The following is a 24,530-nucleotide window of genomic DNA, read 5'->3' as shown; positions in this document are numbered from 1 at the left end:
TTGATGTTTTGTCAATGGTGAAGTGTTTAAGCAGGAGATGACTGAGTATGGGTCACTTACATTCTTTGTGATCCTAATCAGTGCAATGGCATTTGGTCTCTGATGAATACAACTGGACATAATCTGAAGGCACCTCATTTACTCTTTGTTCCTGCCTGTAACAGGAACAAAGTGTCATGTGCCTAAACTTGTGGCAGACAGCTGGATTTTAAAATTATCTTCATATATTAAACATGCTGTTGCAAGAGATGGTTGAGTTTCTGCATGCAAAGCTCTTGATAGTAGATGTACAGGCAATGTAAAGTTGACAGTGTACGTGGTGGAGTTAAAATGTATCATTTGAAACTGAATAAAGTGACTTATTGATAAGAATTTTAATCCTGCAGTTTTTGTTCATTGAAATAAAGCCACTTACATCAGTAGACCTGGCCAGGTGAGTAAGAACTGGTACTTGTATGTAAAGGCATCCAACTGCCCTGTCTCTAAGAGGAAAAATTGTCTACTTGTCTGCTTGTTTTGATTCAACTGACATTTTCAGGCTACAGCAAGACTGAATATTTGAAATATATTCAGTTCGATATGCCTGCTCCAATTTCATTAATGAGTGTTAGATAGGCACTGTATTTCCCTATCTTTAAAAACAGGAGTGATCAGGAAATACTGCCCTGCAGTTCTTGAAACATGGACAGGGTGACAGCTAAGCTAAAAGGTGAATAATTGTTCCTATCCACTGAAGAAATGTGCTAGTCCAAATGAAGAGACCATAGTCTGCTTGAATGCTGTTGAAGTTTTGGTGAAATAAAGCCCCTAATTAATGTGGCAAAATTATCGTGTTCAGTAGTAAATTGTATAGAATGTAAGTTTCTGCTATAAAAGAGAACACAAAAAGACAGCAGTAAAAGCTGCAAAGTTTATAGTTTTATATATATATTGTAGAATATTGTTATAGCTCACTTTCCTCTAGAATACTTTACTTTCAGAGAAATAAAGGAAATTAAAAATCAATGATTCCATTAGAAAAGATGCCAAGTATATTATCTCCACATTTAATTACTACTACTATTTTATTTTTAAATTTTATTTAATTGCTTTTACTATTTAGCTATTAATAGTAACAGGAGGTAGCTATTACAGAATTGGGATATGTGGAAATTTGCATATTTTGATTTCTGCTTGACTGCTAGTCAACATTTAATTTGTTTTGATATTCATGAGATAAGCATTCCAATCTACCAGATGGGATTTAGAACTGATAAAATGGAAATACAGTTCAGAACTGGTGCATCCATAGACTTAGCATCTTTTAACCCTAATAATATTAAAACTTGTTCAAAAATAAGCTTGCATGTAGATTGAAGTGTGTGAGAAAGCCAGAAAAATAAACTACTGGGGACAATACTGTGTGTCATTTAATATCGTGATTGGCTGTAGAACAATAATCCTCACAACAGGAAATAAAACAGTAATGTCTCTCGAGGCCTGCCAAGCTTTCCTTTTCATTTTCTTTGCTTCCCACTCTCATAACCATGACTTTTTCTATCCCTCACATCTGAAGAAAATTATATTCAGTATAAGCTTTTGCTGGCAATATCTTTCCAACTTGCAGGATGTTGACTGAAAATCCTTTTTTCACTTGTGAACATTTTTAATCTGAAATTTTGTTTGAAATCAATTTTGATTTTGCTTAGTAGTCATTACCTTTTCAATATTGAAAAATTTTCTGGCTGGTCTTGAGTGAAGATACAGAGTTTAGTGCTGAAAACTGAAAAATAGTGAAACAGCAGAAAATAAAGAATATAGCAAATTGTTCTAAGTGTACCAAGCCACTTCCAATGAGCTATTCAAGCCCCTTCTTTCCAATTAAACTGCATTTTTCATTGCATTGCAGCTCCTCTGTGGACCTGATTCCCTCAGTATGGGTTTTTATTGTGAGTCTTGTGCCCATGTGGGTCTGTGTCATGAAGACACAGCTTTTTGCTTCCTTATTCTGTAGGTGACAAGTCTGGGTTTGGAAGGAAGCAAAGTGGAATGTAGACTGCATCTTTTTTTGACCTCTGCCATATGCTTTTGTGTACACTTCTAATGCAGCAGAATGTCTTCTTTATTTCTGAATTTCAGCTAAGGCGTTGAAAAATACTTTCCATTTAAAACTAAACCCCAAAGTGGGCATTTCACAATGCCGCTTTTCCGAAGGAAAATGATCTGGAAATGGCAGGCAATTCTCATTAATTTTTCACAGAATCCTAGAATACCAGGATGGAAGCAATCTCAAGTGTCATCTGGTCCAACCTTTCTTGGCATAAGCACCATACAGACAAGATGGCACAGTACCATGTCCTGCTCAGTCTTAAAAATATCCGGTGTTGGGGAATCCAGCACCTTACCTTTGGGGATTATTTCAATGGCTTATTATTCTCATTGCAGAACATTTTCCTCTTGTGTCTAATCAGAGTGTGCCCAACTTGTACCCATTACTTGGTATTTTGCTTCTAGCTCCTTGTAAAAGGGAGTCTCCATTTCCTTTGTAGCCACCCTTGAAATCCTGGAATGTGATGATAATGTATATCTCTCCTAAGCTTTCCTTTCTCAAGGCTGAACAAACCCAGTTCTCTCAGCCTTTCCTCGTGTGGCAGGAATTCCATTGCCAGTCCACTTTTATGGAAAGAAATATTTTTCTCTCTGTGAAAAACAGAAGGGAGCTTGCGGAGCGGGAAGCAGGTTATGATCATTAAGCAAATGCTTTTTTCATTAACCAAGTAAATGGAACACTGAATAGCACTGCAGAAAAAATAGAGAAGAATTAAGCTTATGAAAACACTGGAATGTATTTAAAGAGTTTAATAAAAGGAGTTGCCCCATTTCATTTTATTTGATTTTAAGATGTTCTAGCTTCATCCAAATCAAATAAATTCTGAAATATTTTAGCAGAATTCAACTAAGGCATCTTGGAAACATTTTTCTGTTACTGTTGTCAACTTAATTATAATAATACTTCCAAGCTTTATCACCTTAGTCTACTTCATTTGAAGTTTGAAACCTTGCATTCAGTTTTAGATGGCACTCTAGCTTCTTGATTCTGAGCACACCTTGAAAATTTTGAATCATTCTGTCATCAAAGGAGGTATAAGTTCTGAAAAAATACTGTTTAATAGTGTAGGTTGTGGATTTGGGGGGTTGTATTGATAGTTTCAGATTCGCAGTGAGTAAATATTTTTTTTATATTTAAAACAATTTCAAATAGTTATTTAACTTGCTGTAGTAGAACATAAACCTGGAATTGACTTTGCTTCTCTGATAGCTAGAGATCATCTCTTTATCAAGCTGAATTTATTATTCATTTGTTTCTGTATACATTGTTTCTAAACTTTGAAGAGCCATCCTTTGTAATGTTCATCATATTTTGAGAGACCTGTAATACAATATTCCCTTTTTGTCATAGTTTCCATATTCCTATGTGTATCTTAAAATGTCTTGTTTATTCCTGCTCCAGTTTGAACAGGAATGACCAGTTATGCACAGTATTCCAGATCAAGCTTTCTGTTCCTAACAATTGTAACATTATTGCCTGTCAGTAGCACATTTATCATACTGCATAGATTTAGCATCACTTTATTGATACTTTTTTGTAGCTACTATTTTAGTTTTGAGATCAAACCTCTAGACTATGTTGAATTAGAATACATGAAAACTGTATAAATTCAAATTATTAATGTTCTTCTTTCTATTCACCAGGCAATATGCAAACTCATCTCTTTTCCATTTTTCCCTTTCTCTGATGTTTCTAAAATTGGGGAAAGAATAGTAATGTTTTTTCCTTTATTTGAAAAGAATCTAGATCTTGAATACTCATAATTTTATGCAGTAGTATTTGCCAGGTTTTTGTCTTCTGAAAAGATAATGGATATAATTGAAAATAAGAAATTTAAAATTATTTCTTCATTAATCACTCTGTGCTGACAGTATCTATTTATACTGTGATTCTGTAAGCATATGTATATGTGGTGGGTTCAAATGATTTTGATGGGAATATGTAAATATGTATTAACATTGATTAAGCAATTTGCCTAGAAGCAGTTCTGTGTCCAACTTTTTTTGCAGAATGCCTAGTGTTTCTCTGTGTCCTAGTTCAAAATCTGAGCGTTATTATAATCTATGTTCCCAATTGTTATTTGCAGCCTCTTCTGCACAGGGCATGGGCTAGTCCTTAATTCATTACATCACGTGAAACACACGGAGCTAATGGCACAAGAGCATGTACTTAGTGCTGAATTGTAGCCATTAGTATGAACCACTTCTCCTTGTTGTATTCCCAACCAGAATTTTAGGTGCATATATGTGGAACTATAGTCCTATAGTCAGGTGAGTAACTAGGTAATTTGTGTTTCTGTATGCAAATGAAATTTAGAAGTTATGACAAAGGATCAAGCATCTGATTTAACTCTAAGGAATAATTTCTTTTTATGCGAGGAAATGATGCCATGTGCTTCTCCAACACAAAGTAAAATGTGATTATGAATGATCTGTTTGACATAGGTAGATCCCATGTTGCCACATCTGATTTTGACTAAGCAAGCTAATAGTAGACAACAGTCATTCTGAAATATAATTAAACAAACAAGGAAAAGTGAGGGTTTTGGGAGGTTTTTGCTGTTCGCCCTGACAGCTCAGCACCCTACAGCTGCTTTCTCACTTGATCAGTGGGATGGGGAAGAGAAGCAGAGAGGAAAGATGGGAAAGATAAGAGGGTTGAGGTAAAGACAGTTTAATAGGCAAGGCAAAAGCCACACATGAAAGCAAAGTAAGGAATTTATCCCCTGCTTCCCATGGGCAGTCACGTGTTCAGCCATCTCCAGGAAAGCTGGGCTCCATCATGTGTAACAGTTATTTGGGAAGAAAAATGCCACTCTGAATGTTTCTGCTTCCTCCTCCTCCTCCTTTCAGATTTATATGCTGAGCATGACACCACAGAACATGATGTAACCCTTTGGCCAGTTGGGATCAACCCTCCTGGCTATGTCCCCTCCCAACTCCTTGTGCAACCCCAGTCTCCTCGCTGGTAGGGTGGGGTGAGGAGCAGAAATGTTCTTGGTTGTAAGCCTTGCTTAGCAAAAACTGAAACAGCCCTGAGTTACTAACACTGTTTCCCGCAAAAACTGAAAGTGTAGCCCCATGTGAGCTGCGATGATGAAATTTAACTTTATTCCAGCCAAAACCGGTAGAGGTTCTCCTCCAATGATGATAAAGTGAGTATCTGGGATTTAACTGTAAGTTTTTTCTAGCTATGTGAGATTCTAATAGTGTAAGAATGATTTATCACTAGATGATCTTTAAAGGTCCCATCTAGCCCTAACCATTCCTTATATCTGGGATCTTTATCTAAACACCCAAACTTAATTTCAGAATAAGAAGGAGTTCTTCATCTGAGTTTGAAGTGTTTAGCTGCCTGATTTTCATCAAGATAATGTAATTCCTTGAAAATCTTGTGAAATAGGGTACATCTAAGTTTCCTTTTATATTGCAAGCCTTGAACTGTTAATCTGACAGGGAGTGATGAGATGTTTAAGATCTGTATTTTAATTTGTTATAAGAAAACCATGTAATTTAAAACTCAAAAACTAGATGTGAGAAAAGAGTAATTATCTAAGAATGTGGAGTTTTCTTCCGAATTATCATCTTATTTCTATAACTATTAAGTAGATTTTATGAATAAGGCTGCAGAACCAGCTAGGAAATCCACAATACCATACCTACAAAGGTCTCTATAAACTGATTTAAAAAATATAGTAGTAACATTAATATAATAGCCAAACAATGTGTACATGTGAGTAAAACTATGGAAGAGAGATTATGCAGAGAAATGTAATTTTAAAAGGTGTGGAATTGTTCACCAGTATAATAAATGATATGATTTCCCTAAGAATCTGTTCATGGGAAAGTTATGAAAACTGCTCCTTGTACTGTAGGTGTTCCACATCCTTCTGCACAGTGCAGCATGCTGCCCAGCAGGGCAATTGTTTTAACAAAGTATTGCTTTACAATTTACAGGATCAGCCTAAGCTGGCAGAGGCCTCAGGAGCCATGGCACCCCAGGCCAATCTTGTTGATTTTCCTTATATTTAAACCAATTAGCAGTTGTAGCCTTGGTTACCGTCACCTTCTACGTTCTCACCGTGAATGTGATACATAGCGAGGATGTAAAGTTGTTAAGAGCTCATTTGTGTTCCTTTTCTCTGCATACATAAACAATTAGAGCAGGGTAGATGTAGGCAAAAGCTTTTGGGTAAGTCTCCACCAGTGTCACTTCATTATTTATGAGTGACAAAGATATGGTCAAGGTTTTACGTATTTGAACGGTGATTTCAGTTAGACTTCCCCTATGGCAGGCTTAAAATTACAATCTGCACTTAAAGAATTTTCATTTTGCCTTTTTTAACCAAAAACAGAGGCAACATAGAAAATTAATGGTATTTTGAATTTGTATGCACAAAAATAACTTTAATATTGGAGGAAAAAAGAAAAGCTTATTTGAATGCTGGATTCAATAATGCAGTAAAGTTGAAATATTACCACTATCATTATTAATCTTATTGTTATTATACTGCTATGTTTTATTTGGTTTTATAACTCAAATTATATTTTAGGTTTTTTAGCTGTTAGGTTTCTGCATTTATTATCAGTGAAATTTGCAACAGAATGTTTTTCTCTAGATAAAATTACTATAAAAAGACATTGACATAAAATGTGTTAAATGTCTGTGTCACTGTTTGAATAGGTTGTATTCAACTCTTTATTTTCCCCAGAATATTTCATGCATCTAGTGTCTCACAGCAGCATGTGCCCACAAAATTGCTTCAAATCTATTTCATATAAATTATTCATAATTTGTTTCCTTTTTGTATAATTGAAGCTGTAATTAATCTTTCACCTGGGGAAAAGGAGCATTCATTTCAATGTAGAATTTAACACCTATTAATTTTTTAGCTTTGAGGATGAGAGCTATATCTGACTACATTAGACTGTTTCCCATAATTTTTGACTGAAAGTTCAATAAATTATTTATCTAGAAATTTTTCATATGTTCATAAAAATCTTATATTTAAAGTATGTAAAACTTCAGGTTATGTGCGTTACAGGTGCTGAAACAAGAGGGAATTGCCAGATGACCATTTAGTTTCTATCTGGTAAATGAGTTCTTGAAAATGAGAAAATCAGACAGGGCCAAGTAATTAACCTAAGTTTTTTATAAGGTGAAATTGAGTTATTCTCATTCTAGTTCAGTGAAGCCTTCAGTTCCATCATTAAGTGAGCACACACACCATAGTGGGGAAGTCAAGATGATAGGAAGCATCAGAGTTATTGCCATTATTGCCAGAGTAATACCAGCAAGGAAAGCTATGAAAGCATGCCATGTTAGGAAAAAAAAGGAAAAAAGGTGGTGGTGGAAGATGATAAGGCACTTTATCTTGTTAAAAATCTCAAGGTAACAATTAAATTAAAGTGCAAGTTTATTTATACTCTCATTCCTCAGGTTCCCTAGTATTTTTATGAAATTTTGCTGTCCCATACCACTTGAATAACAAGATCCAGCAACAGCTTAAGGATAAGCTCTCTACTGTGCTGACTACTGCAGTTTGTATAACTCAATGCTGTAAACAGAAATACGTATGCATAATTTGTTTAAATAGTCTATACTGATACCATTTGCAGGCTTGAAAATATGCAAATGTGAATATGTGCATCTAAGTTTGTGTAGTGTGTATATATATGTGTGTGTATTTCAAACCTGCTAGTTTAAATTTTACCTAATCATTTAAGTTTCTGCAACAGGATTCATTCTCACTCTGAAGTGGTTTGCAAAGTAATGATTGCTGCAAAATATATTATTAAGAGGAAAATAGGGTTGTACGTGCACACCTAGAAGCCATTTCCTGCATTCATATCAGTACAGAAGTTTTGTTACAGGCAAGGGTGAAAGAAGTTGCACAGCTATAGGGAGCTGTGTATCTCCCTAGATGCATCCCTGATGTATTCCTCTGCTTTGCCCTCCTCAGTAAAAGTCTTCCCAACGCTGAATTGGTTGGTGTTGGTTTTGTGTCCTAGAGGCTGCACAGTGCAGCACGGCTCTGCAGCTGCGCTCCCACTGCTGTGCCAGAGCCTCGTGGGTCCATTTCAGCACACATTCAGCAGCTCTGTGCTCCAGCTCCGTGCTTTCCTGCAGGTAATGGGCCTGCACATGTCAGGGCTCTCACGTGAGCACCTAGCCTGGCTGGGGACAGCCTGAGTCCTCATGGCAGCTCTCCGTCCTTCTTCCTTTTATCACATAGAGGCGCCTGTAGCACAGAAGATTAAGTAGGGCTCTTGTAATCTGCAACTTGTGGGATTTCCTTTCTTTGTGATTTTGATGGAGAACTGAGGTGGAATAGGGTCTGGGGAGATATCATACCTTCAAATAAAATATAACCTTTATGAGCAGATTCTTCCAAAAGTATGGTCTGGAAAATCTCTGGAATCGAATGTCCCTGTTTTGTATTGTCAGCGTCACTGAACACTTGCCATTGCAGCTGGAATTGTGGTGTTCCTTTTAAACAAAAAACGGCAACAGAGAGTGCAGGAGAGGAAAGGAGTCATAATTATTGTGTAGGTTAAAGCACTGACTTCTGTTGTGTGTAACTTCCATGTAACTTTGTGAAAGCAATTTCTGCTATATTATTTCATCGTCATTAATATGAACTAATGAACGCTTGAGATGAAATTTCACTTAAAATAGTAAGGTGCTTCAATCCACTAGAGACAAAGGTGTTAGACTTATCCTGGTTGATAGTGGAAGGATTTAATAACTTTGGATAATTAACACAAGGAAGGAGGAGAAAATATAGCAAAGACCTATTTTTTTTTTCTAAAGATGAATCAACAGACAAGCTTCAGTTTAGTGTTTGATCCACAGGAGATAGAGATAGCTGGATGAACCAGGCACCCTGCTGCTATTTCAGAGGTGTTCAAATATTTGTCTTAGAAATGCCAGTCCTATCAATTTCATTAACATGTCTGTGTGGTCAGAGATGGCTGTATGTGGATGCTGACCATAATCACTTGTGTTGACTCTGCTGACTGAGAAAAAACTGCTTGTGACCTTGTTAGGCTGATTACCTCTGGGGTTAATCTGTTATTCCCTCCCCCTGGCCCTTGCGTAAAGTATGAGATGGGAGTAACAGGATAAGGTTAAGAAGGGGAAATTTAAACTGAAGGTGAAGGCAATAACATGACTTAGGCTGCTGTGTGATTTTATGTTGGGGGTTACATAAATCCCATGTCTGTGGTACTTGAAATTTGGAATGAAAATAGAAATATTTGCTATGACGCTTGTGTTAGCTTTTTTCTGTCTCTGATTTTCTGTCCATGTAGGTTTTTTCCCTCTTTCTAAAGGAAATATTTGCTAGGATACTAAACAGTAGTCCTAGAAAGACTTTGGTTTTAAGATTAGGATTCTAAACTGTGTATGTAGAAATCACATTAAAATGTCTTTTTTTGAAAAGGTAGTTGGCTATAAAATATTTGAATTGAAAATGACAGATTCTGTCCTTTTTCTATGAACTTTTATTCCTTCCACAGAAATTAATTTGGTAGCTTGTAGAATTTTTGCCTCCCTTTCTTTCCCTAAAAGGGGAAAAGAAAAAAAGTTAAAAAAAGAAAAAAAGTTTTAAAAAGGAAAAAAAAAAGATCAAAAATGTGAAGGAACAGATGCTAAGAGAAAAAAATAAAATTGAAGAACATAGAAGATTGTATTAATTCCCTGCAATCCTATTTTACTCTTCCTGGATATTATTTGGCTCCTCACATTGTCCTAAGTCCTAGAGAAGAGTCTGTTGTAGGACTATTTCTACTCTCAGTCAGTCCATCATTGGCATTTTCACTAGCCATTGGAATAATTATGTGAGACAAATATGTAAATAAAGGGGAAAGGTGTACTGTGGGATAAAAAGCTGTTGTACATAAAGCTCATTTGCTGTAGAGACCATTCATTTGAACTTGTTTTCTCCTTAGACAAAGAACCTCCCAAACAAACAAGGAAAAGGAAACCCCCCAAAACCAAGATATCTGCAGGCTTGTTACCCTTTGTAGTTCGCAGAGCAGCTCTTGAGTACAGGCTCTGACTTGAGTAAATTTGAAGGCAGGCAGAATAAACTTAGGTGTAGTGAAATTTATGGTAATAAGGTCATTGAGCAGAGGTGCATTGATGCTGCTCCATCTAATTACAAACTCCCAGCAGAGGAAGACAGCAACAGCAGTGCAGGTGCCTCTGAGAGCTCCCACGGTGCTCTGTCAGTAGTGGGGTGCATCAAAACTGTATCTATATTATATATATTATGTTTTACCTATCTGATGCTGAAAGAATTGAATTCATTTTTGTATTATGGAAACTCGTGTTTATTGAATTGTGTTTGATGTTTGTTTTCGCTCGGTAATAATATTCCAAAATGTGTTAATTGCTTCATGTGATCTTTGTAATCTATAAATATTAATGCTTCTGAAATGTTAATAACAACTGATAAAAACAAAATGCAGAAAAATGAGCTATTCAATTAATCAATTTAAATTATAATTGCATGAATAATTACTAAATTGTCAAAACATCAATAATTATGTGTGTTGAACTACAGTAGTATGGGATAGGTTGAGTATTTTATGTAGACTTAGCATGATTTCCCTTCAGTTTTGTTGCTATTGTGGGTTAAAGCCATTTTGCTTAGAACTGAGATTATAAAATTCTCATCTTGTGAATAGCTAGTTCAAGACACTCATGTAATTTTTAAAGAAATTGTAATGTCCCAGTAGCATAAATGCCTAATGGTGCTCCCTATCTGAAAATCCTGGTCTCTAATCAAGAGGGATGTTTTCAAATGGGTGAAGATAAATTTTGGGTTTAAGTCATTATTTTGGGATTCCAGTAAAAATGGTCATCCTTTCAGGGAACTGGTAGAAGTTATACGTTTAGAATGTGTGAAGTGATGCATCTCAGAGTTGATGTTACTGATATCAAGGTCCTACAGTGACATTTTTTTAAATAATGGGAGGGTGAGTCAGATAGGATTAAAAAAAATGTTATTATGTAAAACAGAGAGAGAAAATGGAATGAGGAAGATAATAGAGGAAAAAAGTGAATACTGTATTGTAAATACTGACAGATGTCAACTCCACTTTGACAAGTATCTTGTACAATTCTGACTTCATTTGTTCCCTTAAGAAAGTTTGTTTTCTTCCAAATGCTTTATCTCACCCTATTCATAGTTGACCTTGGCTCCTGTAGTAAGCAATATCAATTAGCTGAATATTCACTGTGTTGACACTTCTAGCTAAATGCAGTTTTCATGTTCTATGGGTGCCTACACTTTTGGCATGCAAGTATGTTTAAAATACAGTGTAAAATTTTTTTTGAGATATTTATCACTAATCTGTTGTTTTTGAAGGTCTGTTCTAAGCAAACCAAGGTTTTTATATGCACCATCATTGACAGGAATCACAAACAGTCATCTTGCTCTACTTTAGTCATTGGAACATTCATTTTTCCTGCTTGAATCTTGTATGTTGATCATGTTTCTTTCTCAAAAGAGACTTAGAGAACGTACAGGATGGCATAATTAAAGTAAATGTGCATTTTGGAAATCTTTTTCCCATGAATGCAAAAAGTGTTTAAAATACTAATAAAGAAAAGAATTCTGCAAAGTGGAACATAAAAACTTTCTTTAAATGCTGTAAGTGGCCTAAAAGTTTTTTGTTTGACATAGACAACAAGTTTTCAAGTAATGCATCTTCATTTATAGGGCTGAATCAAGAAATTTTAACTGCAGTATCGTCCATGAAAACATGGTCTGTTCTTCTATAAAAGAAAAAAAATCATCTTTTTACATGAGTTTTCTTAGTGAGGTCAAGTATGAAAGATTTTTCAACTCAGTGTTCAGAGTTTGAAGAACCATTTGCAAAGAGATAGGCTTTTGACAGTGTGGGTTACAGTAACACAAGTTAATGCTTTGGTCAGTCAGTGCTTGACATGGGAAATGCACTGCTCACCAGCTCATCAGATGCATAAAGTGTGCAATTTCTGTAGCAATTTTGCATATTTATATTCAATTCAAAGTGGTTGGTAAAGCGATTGCTTTCTTGCAGGTAAAAAGAAATAACTGAAAGCAACTTAGTTTTGTTACATGAGAAAATTCTTCAAGGTTTGGCTACCTATGTGTTTATTTTTGGAGGGCAATTAACCACATACAGGCCAGTCAGAATGGGGTCTGTGCATACCTATGCATTCTTGCATTCCAGAGTGACCAACAAATTGTCGGCATTAAAATATGGTTTGGAGTCCAGCATGTACTTTAATTAAACAGCAATCAAAAAAAAATTCACTTCAAGGAAAGAACTTCTTTCATTTTTTAAATCTTTTATTTTTTGTCATTTAGAGATGATAACATTAGGAATTTTGTTTCTAGGGGCCATTGTCTGGAGGTTTTTTGTTCTATTTTTCATTTTTTTAATTGCATGGTTCAGGTAAACTCTTCCTTTATCAAAATATGTATAAAGGTGGAAGAATATTTGAGAATTGTTTTCTGTTAGGGGATCAGACCAAGTTCACTCGTGACTTTTTCACATTTGAAATGGTGTAGTGGGTTGGATGAGACCTGACCTGTGTGTTCTTTGTTCTATATTGAGAGGTTGAATTTTTCTGATTGCAAGTTTTCATTTTGCTTTAATACAGATTGCCTCCTGCAGAGAAATAAGCTAAAAAACATTCTGAAATGCTTGCAGACTTGCAGCAATAACTCTGTGGTAAATATAATTTTTAACTTAAACTGTTAGAATGTCTCTTAAAAACCTAATGTATTTACTTGAATTAAATGAGGTAATGCACTTTTGAGTATTTTTATACGTTATTTCATTAGATGCAGTTTAAAGGCAAAGATAAATGGAGTAGACTCCATGGGATAAACTCTACTGTGGCTGTGTGTATAATAATAAGCAAAATATATTTATTTTAATTCATTATTGCTAAAAACAAAGCAAGACAGTTCTCCAGTGCAGCTTAGTAGCGTCTGGTTTTCACTGCAGGTAGTAGAATGTCTACTTTGATCCACAGTATTTTATTTTTTTTCCAAATAACTCAAACACATTACCTACAAAATAACATCTGTGTTACCACAGAATTGTCAGTGGTGGTGTAGACATCTCTGTCCAGACAAGTTGAGCACTTCTTTAGGGCTTTCTGCACACTACCACAATCTCAGGTTTAGTGTTTAGACCCCTTGAAATCTGAAAAATCAAATAAACAAAAACATGATATAAGAAAATCAAGAATCAGTAACTTTTGGCACACATGAATGATGTAAAGTTTTGCAATTTCTCTTTTAGTTATTTCCTAAACCTTCCATTTTCCTTGAACGGATTGCAGACACCAAGAAATGTAACTGCTTCAAGATTTATTGGCTGAGTCTTTACATTATTCCATTAGCCACCTCAGACTGCTTCAATTTTACTAGCAGACATTACTACTGCTAGTATTGCTGTTGTTATTGCTATTATAGTTATTTACATGAAACAAGAAATCAGAACATTTACATTATTTTTTCAATAATATGAAATTTATAAAGACTTTGGGAAAGGATGAATATTTCCATATCAGACATGAGAATTAAATTGCTGCTAAGTTTTCTGTGCCATTAGAAAAAACGAGGAGAGAAAAGACATTTTACTGGGTTTTTTTCTAAATGGAGTGTGTGAGGAGAATTATATATATGATACTGAAAACCAGGGGGTTTACATGTTCACTCCTTTCTCCTTCAGACACAGTATTAAATGAAGCTCAAGGCTAAGAAACGACAGCTTTTTACATACATTATTTAGAAAGCTGAGAGTGAAAATTTAATGTATTCCCATGCATTTGACCTGTAGGTTATCTTTAAAACAATATTAAAAAATTAGATTCAGCAGGATGTCTGTGAATAACATGTCTGCTCAAGAAAGCTTATTAGTTTTCTCTAATAGCCTTCCAGTCACTGCCTCTGGATTTGGATGTCCTGAATTTATTTTAATGGAAACAGTGTAGTTGAAATGGCTTTATAATCCTCACTAAAACCTATGCCATCAAGAGATATCTGTGATGAAACTTGCCACAATCATGAAGCTGTTTTTGATGTTCACGCAAATACTTTTCTCTTGGAAACATATATTTTTGTATTGAGTTCTATAAATCTCACCTTTTGAACAAAACCATGACTTCTGCTTTGTGTTGTAAGAAGGAAATTTATTGTTAATAGAAGTTGAGTTCCTTTGCTTAGAAAAGTTTTAAAAAAATTTAGTTGAAGTTGAGGTTTATGTTTTCAGAATTGTGTTCTAAGCTCTTCTTTGAAATAGTAAAAAAAAATCTTTCAAACACTTCAAACTTGAAAATCACATTTAAATATTGTACATTGCCCTTCCTGATTTCCCATCGTTCCCCATCCCATCATTTCCCACCCAGTCTCTGCTGTGCACATCTGTCTTCCCCAGATCTAAAGGTCTTTTCTATTAGGAGGGAATTATTGTAGGATTTGCTTTTCAAATTTCAAAGCCTCAGCAATGGACAGCACAGATATCTTTGTGGGGAGAGGGAAGAGGGAAAGGTTTTGAACACCATTTTTCTACTATTTTACCTTTCATTTTATCGACTGTGTATAATTTTTCAATAAATTTAAAGTCAAAGCCTAAATACTAAACATTAGAAATATTTTTGTTCTGATTTAAAAAATCTTGTCTGATTTTCAGATTTGAATAGATTTGGGCAAAACCAGTTTCATGCCTGAAAATCTGCTGTAGAAGGTTCAGTAATTAAAGATACATGACTGATTTTGATAGAGCACCCAACTCTTTCTACCTGAGTAGTCCTCTTGGTTGCAAGATGGTAATCATATTAATACTTGGTGAGCTGAGATGAGAAATTTAGCCAACTGTTCATTTTATTGCTGTAGAAGGGCACCTTTTTCAATGGATAAGGTATGTAAACATCTTCATAGCAATACTCCTTAGCCATGTGTTGTTTAAAGTGTCTCTTAAATATATATGTGCAAATGAACTGAGGGATGAGAAAAGCTAAATATACTTTGACTTGCTGGAAGTACTTTAATCTTAATTTTTTTAAAAATTCCTTTTCCCTATTCCATTTGTCTCACTCCATGCAGTAGCAATGAGCATATTAACAAAGGAAATTAACTTTTCATACTGCCATGAGCTGTGATCTTGTCAGCTCTTGTGGGATAAGCCAACCTGGGCCTAATCAGTATTTTAGAGATCTGCAAGGAGCAAAAATGTAGGTCTGCAAAACAGATTTCTCCTCGGTTGTTCAAATTTATTTTCTTTTTTCCCAGGAAATTTTATTCTTGTGTAGTTTTTAATTTATCTTTTCCAGGTGCCTTGTTTTGAAAATGCAAATCATGAGATTTCACCATTTTTCACTCAATTCCTGGGCAGCAATGACATTACCTCTTGTTGTACTGAGTAGTTAATGGAGCTTTCAAATAAACACATCAGAGTATAAGATATGAAGTAGCATACAAATATGTTTGTAATTCATATTAAGTTTACTTCTTGCTATAGCTACAAGCATAATATTTTCATGTGAGGCTGAGTATGATACAAAATAAGGCATACATTGCATTTTGGTATTAAAAGATGCTTCGATATGGCAGAAGTTGATATTATTCACTGTGCTCCTAAAAGTGAAATATTGTGCTGCCACTGGAATTGTTGTGTATTGCTCTGTTTTGTCCAAGTGTTGAACAGTGAGAAAGCAATAATGAAATTCAACTGTGAGCGCTTTCCATCTTGCTCCATCTAAAAAAGATGGACATAAAAATAGTCGTGTCTCCTTCCAAAGCAACTGAGGTCTTTAGAAGAATACAAATCTCAACATTTCTGTGACGTGCTTACCAAAACTGAAGAGGGGATAACACAGGGAATTTAACAGCCCATGATAAAAGTATTTACTTTCAATAATTTCATCAGTTGCATTGCTTTTAATATCTATTGAACATTAAATTTTAAAATTTACCAATTTCTCTGGCAGAATTCCAGATTTAATTACTGGATTGTGTGAAGAACTACTCCTTGTTATTGTTAATGAAATCCCTGGGCTCCTACTGAGATGCATATTGAAATAAATTGTCAACTCTTTCATGGATTTAGAAAGAGTGCCCTTTATGCCTCTTTCATAGGCCATATTAAAAAATTGGAAGAGTCCCTGAGGCTTGGCATGTCTTTGCTGTTTCTGTACAATTTTAAGACTGCTGTGTAATTTTTTCAAAGGAAAAAATCATTGTCCCTTACTGATACTATCTCCAAAATTATGCATTCTACCCCTTTGACAGTCAAAATTAAAGAAATTAAACTTAGAGTCTTTGAAACACCTGTTTGTTTGTTTTTTCTTTTTTGAAAGAATGTGAAATACCTTCAAAACAATTTCAAGCAGAGTGCTGCTTCTAATTTCATGTTTCCCTGCAGTGGATTCCCAAATAACCAGAGCAGGATGAAATCTGTCAGCAAATTCATGGGTGCTGAAATTGCAGTTGAATGGCAGAGTAGCAGGTGACATAAACTGCTCCATTTCAGCTGATCCCACTGCTGGCTGCAGCCTTGGTGCTGTGCCTGGTCACCTCAGGAATGAGAGGCCAGGACAAGATGAATAGTCAGATTGCTCATCTGGGATTCCCACCCAGATGTGTGTGTTTGGCCTTCACAGAGGTTGTGCTTGTGTCACTTTCACCATTCTTTGCAAGGGGGAAGAGAACAGCAGCTTTTCCTGGGCTGCTGACTTGATGGTTGAGGGATTTGAGGAAGGAGGTGGAAGTTCAGTGTAAATAAAAACTGATGACTTCCCCCCCCGCTTTAATTTTTTTAGTATCAAAGTATTGAATGAGTTTGGGGGATGATTTTAGATTAAAAATTAACCAAGAATTTTTGGTTTTTGAAAATGCTTAGGCAGAAAGGTTCTTGGAGCTAGAATCTCTGGAGGAGTCTTTGTCCTTGATTATCACTTCTTGTAAACCTTTCTCTGAACACATGCAGGAAAAAGTTAAATTAATAATTTCGTTCCCAGGCTAGTTCTTGGTACTTGGGCAGTAGAGTCTCTCACATCAGGCAAAATCAAAGGTGAAACTAAAAGGATCATGATTCTATTTGAAGACAGGTCTTCTGTGATATGTGTGCACAAAAAGCATCACTAAAAGACTCATCCTGTCATCTTGTATCTGTAAACTCAGCAGGTCAGAATAGTCTTATGTGTTTCAAAAGTAATTGATGTGTCTCACATAACCTGATTTTGAGATGCCTCAGCATTGTATATTGCTTACAGAGTACTAGATTCTTTGGCATTGCCTGGAACACTTAGCTAGGGGTCAAATTTTTATTTTGGTGTGGGACAGAATAATTTATGCAGACTCTCTGCAATACCTGTGCACTCTAACAATTGCTGGGAATTTAACTTTCCAGTGTCTGACCTAAATCTTAGTTTGATTTCAAAGTAGTTATTTTTCTACCTTATATATTTATATGGAAACTAGTCTTTCAGTTTTCTTAATGATTTAAGCAAACAGGTGATTTGCCACGCAAACATGGAAAAGGCTTTATATTCAACAGCTTGACTGGAGTCACATGTTGTCATTGAAAGCTCTCACTGGAAAACAATAATTAACATTTTTGATGTGATTTTAATGTGATGAAAGCTGAAAGGGTGGTGATCATGATGTGCAGCTGTGCAGGGAGAAAGGACTGAATGCAGGCTCTATGTGAAAGCAGCAGAGGATTGTCAGACTACTTCTGAATCCCGGGCTGCAGGTGACCTATTTAGTTTACATACTTTTTGGACTAAATTATTCCCTACTTAGAGGCACAATTTTTTTTTCTTGTTTGGTAAACTTGCATAGGCAATTAATATAATATCACTGGGAAGAGTTTTTCTATGATTCCATGTTTTATGTTGATTTTTTCTGCCTCTTCTTACTTGTGGAGTCCATTAATTAGTACTTGCACTTAAAAGCATATTTTTATTAATGCCTTCCATAAATTATGTGAATATTATTTTTTTGTTTTTTAACAGCAGCCTCAGAATATTTTAAAACTAAGGGTTTTAAGTGCTATAATAGCAATGAGATGCTTGGGTTTTGTGTTAAAGCACTTTTGAAATGTTCAACTTGTTTTCGGAATAGCTTGGGTCTTGATAGGTTAGGAGGATTATTAAATGTGCTGTCTGCTCTTCTCTGTCCCACAGGCACTAGGATTATAAGTGCAAGTACTTAATTTTAAAAAGCTATTTTTCAATAATTTTATACTTCTGTGATAAATTCTTGTTTTGTTGTATGTTTACTATGCCAAAGTGTGCTAGGTTTCATAACTTCCATGTTAAGATGTCAAGGTTCTTGTTAACCATAATACTACTTCTTTCAGGTATGCACTAAGAGATTATCAAAAACCTATTAATTCCAGTAATTTAGTGAGCTAAAAAAAAAAGACACTAAGTTCCTGATAGATTGCTAAATATGAACATATGCTGGGTTGTTTGTGTATGTTAAAATGTCAGCACTGAATTACAAGTAGTGCTGCATCCAGCCATATGATCAAATACTTGAAGTTAATGTAATACTTCAATGGTTTAAAAATAACACCCTAAATAAACTACTTGGGTATACTTTGCTTCTCTTTTCCACTACTCAATTAGTTGAAAACAAGCTAAGATACAAATTTTACATCACTTACATGTAGTGCAAAATTTGCAGTTCTCCCATGGCGCCAGCAAGATTATCTATCCCAAATTCCCAAATTTATCCATGAGAATAAGAAATAATTTTGCTATATTATATCATGCTTTTTAAAGTTCAGTCAGCACGGAAATTCAAGTACAGAGTGATTTAAGTACATTTTTGAAAAAAGGAAGTTTTGAAAAAGAAAACTTATGGTTTTGCATGAAGGTAAACAAAACCTTTTACAAAAGAAAAGAAAGCTAGGAAAATATAAAGATTTAATTTACTAGGGAAATAAAAATTAACTTTTAAAATTAATATTTTTACTTTAATAGCTCTAAGCATGCTTAGACTGTTAGGGTAGGGATTAGGGTACGTTCAGGGTCAGTAATATTTTTTTTTTCTTAAACAGAAATTGACTTAAAAATATATATCTCAGAGTTTTCAGGTTGTGATCCAGCCTTCTGATAGTGGGCTGGCACAGGACTCACTATGAGCACTGATAGCAGCATTCACCAGGAGCATGAGTCTATCATCAGGCACTTTCTATTATTCTGTTGTGTCTTTCCAGATTCCAATGGCTTCATAGCAATTTTGTGGCTGTCTAGCCATGCCCACGTTGCAGGGTTCAGTTGACTAGTGAAATAAAAGAAACCAACAATAAGCAATTCACATCATTCAAGCTGAAGCTTTACACTCCATATGTAGATTTGCATTAAAGCCTTTGATGTTGTTACCAAATTGAACGGACATTTTAGATGTTATTTTCTGTATTATAAATCAAGCCTGAAAGAATCACTGGTGGCACCATTGCATTTGGTTGATAAGATAAGCAGAATGCTGAGCATACAGAGGAGATAATGCACTAATGGACGAATCTCACGTGTCCTGCATTGCAATCTGCACCCTAGCAAGGCAGTGTGTATCAGCAGTCAGTTCCAGAGCTGCAGATGTGTAACCAAGATTCTTTCAAAAAAGGAAAAAATATCAGCCTTTCTGGATCCCCTTCATTTTGGGAAGAATAAAATGGTTGAGTTTTTCTTTTAAATTTCTTACCTCATCATGTACTGCAGAGTCATTGCAATCTCACATCAGCTGCGAGTATTGAAACACATGTCATTAAGTGAACTCGTTTATTTGTCAGAGACTGTAATTTTGGAATTCTGCTGGGTTAAAGGAGTGCTGTGAAACATGGTTTGATTTTGACAGTAAAATTAACTTTGATGCTTATAACATTGCGCCGGTGTCACAAGCGAGTTTCTCGTTTCATTTCTGGTTTAGGTTGTGGGCAATCAGAGTTCTAACAGCATGGCAGATTTCAATTTTTTTAATTGAGTGCTCAACATTGAACCCAAATCAAATGAGGAAATCCAATGTTATATCCTATTACCAGAGCTGAATAGAATAAACAGAGGTGAGAGTTTAGATGTTCACCAGTATCCTAAGGTACAGGGTTTATGGTATAGCATGCAACTTAGTATGTTTTGTATCAATATACTGGTGAAACACATGGTGTTACAAAATCAAAGCTGATGTACTTTGGTGTTTGCATTGTTTATTAAATTTGTATGTGAAGTGGTACAGACTTTGGAACAGTTTGTGTTTATAATTTTACGTCAGCTGAGCTGACAGTTGAGGATTCATCTGTGAAGTACGGAAATGCTGCAGGGGAAGAAGAAACTTTTCCCCATAAATAAAATAAATCTTTTTTATTAATGAATGAATGTGCTCTAGTGAAGTCTCCTTTACAGTTTTTCTGCCTAATGTCTCCTATGGGTTGAATTGAAAATTGTGCTCCTTCAAAGTATTAAAGGAATAGCAAGATGCAAAATTCATTACAAAACATTGGGAGTCAGTCTGGTTGGCTATATTTACTCAAATAGTGATATTTAAAAAAGGGCAGTCCAGACTTTAGTTTATTTTTATACCTTTTAATAATAGCTTCTGAGAGTAGGATTTAAATAATGGAATTAACTGTCACTTTCAAAAGACAAGGGAATCAAGGATTCATAGAGTTATAAAATTTTAATGGAAACATCTTGCAAGGTTGTGTCATAGCTGGGGATAATGGTTGGTTGGCATAGAGAATATTTGGAATAAAAAGTTTATCTGTATAAGAATAGTTTTCTTGGCAATTTTTCTAAAGAAAAATTGACAAAATGTGTATTTATTACAAATACTAGTGATTGCTTTTAAAATTTAACAGGCAATTGCTGTACAAGGCAACAAATATTTAGCTAAAAAGTAGCTAAATTTTCAATGTTCATTTGAGTGGATATTCACAAATACAGTTTTGTTGGAGTGTTTAGTGTGTGAAAGGCAGAATGAAAAGTCAGAAATGTGTTTGAGAAGAAAGGTAACAATGAATGGAAATAACCTTTGGATGAACAAAGGGAAATGCTAGATTAGAGAAACCTAAATCCTTTCTGTGGCTAATAAGGTTCTTGAGCAGTTTTGAAAACACTGAGGAGACACAGAGTCAAGGATTATGTGTTTGTTAATTATTTTGAAACTGGCTAGCTAAAAAAAGGGGTAAGTTCTGTTGATCCTAAAGGATTATTCAGTGGATAGGAAATCATAAATTATAAACGAAATAACTATTCATCTCAGGTTTGATTTAGTACTAGATTTCCATCTTGAATATAGTATGTGATTTTGATCATGTTCCTGAAGAATGCTCTTAGCAAAATACCTAGGGTTAAAAAATGTGTGTTTCTTGCTGTAAATTGAGTTCTTCTGCCCAGTTAAAAAAAATGTATATCTAAGCTTTCAGTCGAAAATTGAGTTTCTGTTTGAAACGGGAATGTAGAGCCAGATTTTTGATACTCGTTTTAGTTACCACAACTGCCTTGCTCATACTGTATTTTGCATATTATAGCCACAAAATCTTTAAGAAGCTGTCTTTCTAAAAGATGTAGTTTGACCTCTGAGAAGTTGTACTTACACAGTTGCTTGAGAGCAGAAGGCAGTAAAGTGCTTGTGCCATTTTGTGCTTCATATGAATTTCAAACCCAAAACCTGGGTAATTTGTGCATTGGTAGCATTGCTCAGTCTATTTATTATTCTACATATTGGCCAAGTTTGAAACAAAAATTTGTTTTATTGATGTTAATAATTTGAAGTTTTAAAAAATTTTTAAAGTTTTGAAGTTTTAAAAAAATTGTATTTCTAGTGGAAAGCATATTGTTAGAAAGAAAAATTTCCTACTAAGCAACAATTTTGGGGAAAATTAATCACTCTCTCTAATGAAAGCTACCAAACATTATTTCCAAAATAAAATATATGTTTAGAGGTGGTGTACTCCATCATGGATTCCAGTCACGTGCTGTTATAATTTTCGTGTTATTCTTTGATTTATTATTAACAGTTATATTTTTTATCCTTTTACTGGAAAATTGTGCTTCTAGCAATTAAGTGTATACTGTGTCCTACCTAAATTTACTCTGTGGATATTTTAAAACCATTTATTTTGTGCAAACTGTGGCTTATCTTAAATTGTCCCACCCCTAGTTACCTACTGCAGCTATACCTTTATACACACCAGCTGTCTCATTTTGGCCATAATTTTGGTAATCTAAACCAGTCAAACTCTTTAAGCCTTTCTAGGAGTGTTGGCTTTCTCTAGTCATTATGCTGCCTTTGTACCCCCAGTTCAGTTTCAATTAATCTTTCTTATGTTTATGTCCTTGCACATGCTATTGTAGATGTGGTTTCATCAATGCCTAGCACAACAATAACAATTCCCTGATAGTTTTCAGAAAGGATGCATATTTCTTTTAGTGTTGGTTAATAAAGGGCTTATAAAGAAACCTGTTATTGAAGAATTTGGATTAAAAATGGTTATATATGAAATACTGTGCTAAACCAAATGTGTCATGTAATAAGAATAGCAATTACAATTTTAATTTGGAAAATAAGGAATTGTTCAGGCAAGTAAAGAACTTAAGTTTTCAGGTAGAAATTAGTTGCTTTTGAAGATACTGAAGCTGAAAGTTCAGGAAAGAGTTTCCATGAGCTTTACATGACATAAAAAACTTTACATGATACAATAAGTAAAAAAAATTAGTACAAATCTGGTTAGGTTTTTGTTTGTTTCTTTATTTTGTTTTACCACTGCAAATACTGAAAGTTAGAGATGGCAATTTAAAATAGGTTTTATAGCATCCAAAACAAACACTTTCAGAAAGTTGGTCAGTGTGCTGTTATGCATTCCTCAGGAGAATCTTCTGCAGGAATAAAATCTATATTCTTTGAAACTACAAGTGTGAGAACTGATAAATATGATACTAAATCACAGGAATGAGGCCATGTAAATCAATATTAAGGCCTGGACAAAATTTCTGGAACACTATACATTTGTTTAGATTTCAGAAATTTCAACTCAAAAAGATGTGGTTTATATTTTGAGGTTTGAGCCTAATCTTCAAGGCCTGGGAGGAAAAAAAAGAAAGAAAAAGTAGCAAAATTGGAAATAGCATTCAGCTCAAGGAAAGATAAGGATAGACTGCTGAGCAGTAAGGAAAGACCATGCATATACTGGATGTCATAGCAAACTGGTTTGGAAGTATTATAACTTTCTCATAATGCAGGATTTTATTTTTTTTGTTGTGATCTGATTAACAAAGTCAAGTTGCTACTCATCTGGGGTAAGGATGGAAAAACTTAGGGTTCCAGAAAGGGAAAGTTGACTAATGAGCTATAATTCAGTTCCCAGAAGAACAAGTTGTGAGGTACTGTATGGAGTGCGTGATTTAATTTAATGGTTGGGCTGAATTATCATTTTGTCAGTACCAAAATGTGAAGGTCTTTCCTTGCTTTATGTGGAGTTAATCTTCTCTTTCTTTCCCACAAACAAAGTTAAACTTGGGGGCAAGAGGCTGCCAAGACAATTAATATTTGTCCATGTTGTTGATAGTTCCCTTTCTTTTCCTAAAGCTCCTGAGACTATGTCCTTCCTTAAATGTTTCCTCTGAAGTCTCTTTTCATCTTAAGGGCTTGCGGGGTTATGAATTAAGTTTCTAGGACCATTAGAGGTATTAAGGACTAGTAAAGATCAGCCTTTTCTTTTATTTGTATTTTATCTTGTTATTTTTTCCTGCTTTTTCATTCAGTTCCTCCCAGTTTTCTGTACAATACTGAGTGCAGTGTCTAATGAAGTTTTATAGCACTAATCTACTCAGCAGGGTTTTCAGTATAATTATTCTCCAGAGTCACAACATGAGGCATGGATAGCATAACTCTTCTTCCTTTCCCCTCCATCCCTCTTTGCTGGCATCATATGAAGTTTTATTCTCACTTTGCTATTTAGCATCTGGCTTCATTTATCAAAGTGTATCTGGAATCTTTACTAAATTCACCAAAGATGTTTTTAAAAAAGAAACTGAAGTATTTAAATAAACTTTTCTGAAACTTTTGTTAGATGAGTTAAGGACATTAAAAAAGGAAGGAGTTACTAGTCTGCTACACTATAGTTTTCTCTATGGCCTATTAAATTAGAATGAGAAGGAAAACTACTATTCTTGATTATCCTGCCCATTAGCAAGGTACTTACTGAGTGGATATAGTTTCTGATGATGATTCTCCTTAATCTCATGTAGAAGTGATCTCTAAATTCAGGTTAGTTCAGAACTATGTTGGGGTGCTCAGCAAAGTTTTTCAAAGCATACCACGATGAAAAAAAACTCTCTCGCCTCCAACAACAACAACAACAAATCTGTTCAGAATAGGATGAAACCAAGATTTTCTTGATTAGCTTAATTGACAAACTATTTCACA

General features: G+C 34.8%; 1 protein-coding gene across 2 annotated transcripts in view; it reads left to right on the top strand.

Moving 5' to 3' along the window:
- Positions 1 to 24,530, top strand: part of MARCHF1 (membrane associated ring-CH-type finger 1) — a 222,836-nt gene that overhangs the window by 133,913 nt on the left and 64,393 nt on the right. The window lies entirely within an intron of this gene.

This window comes from Ammospiza nelsoni, chromosome 4 (genome assembly GCF_027579445.1).
Source record: "Ammospiza nelsoni isolate bAmmNel1 chromosome 4, bAmmNel1.pri, whole genome shotgun sequence".
NCBI lineage: Eukaryota > Metazoa > Chordata > Aves > Passeriformes > Passerellidae > Ammospiza > Ammospiza nelsoni.
Note: the sequence above shows the minus strand (reverse complement) of the source record. Positions and strands in the feature narration are given on the sequence as shown.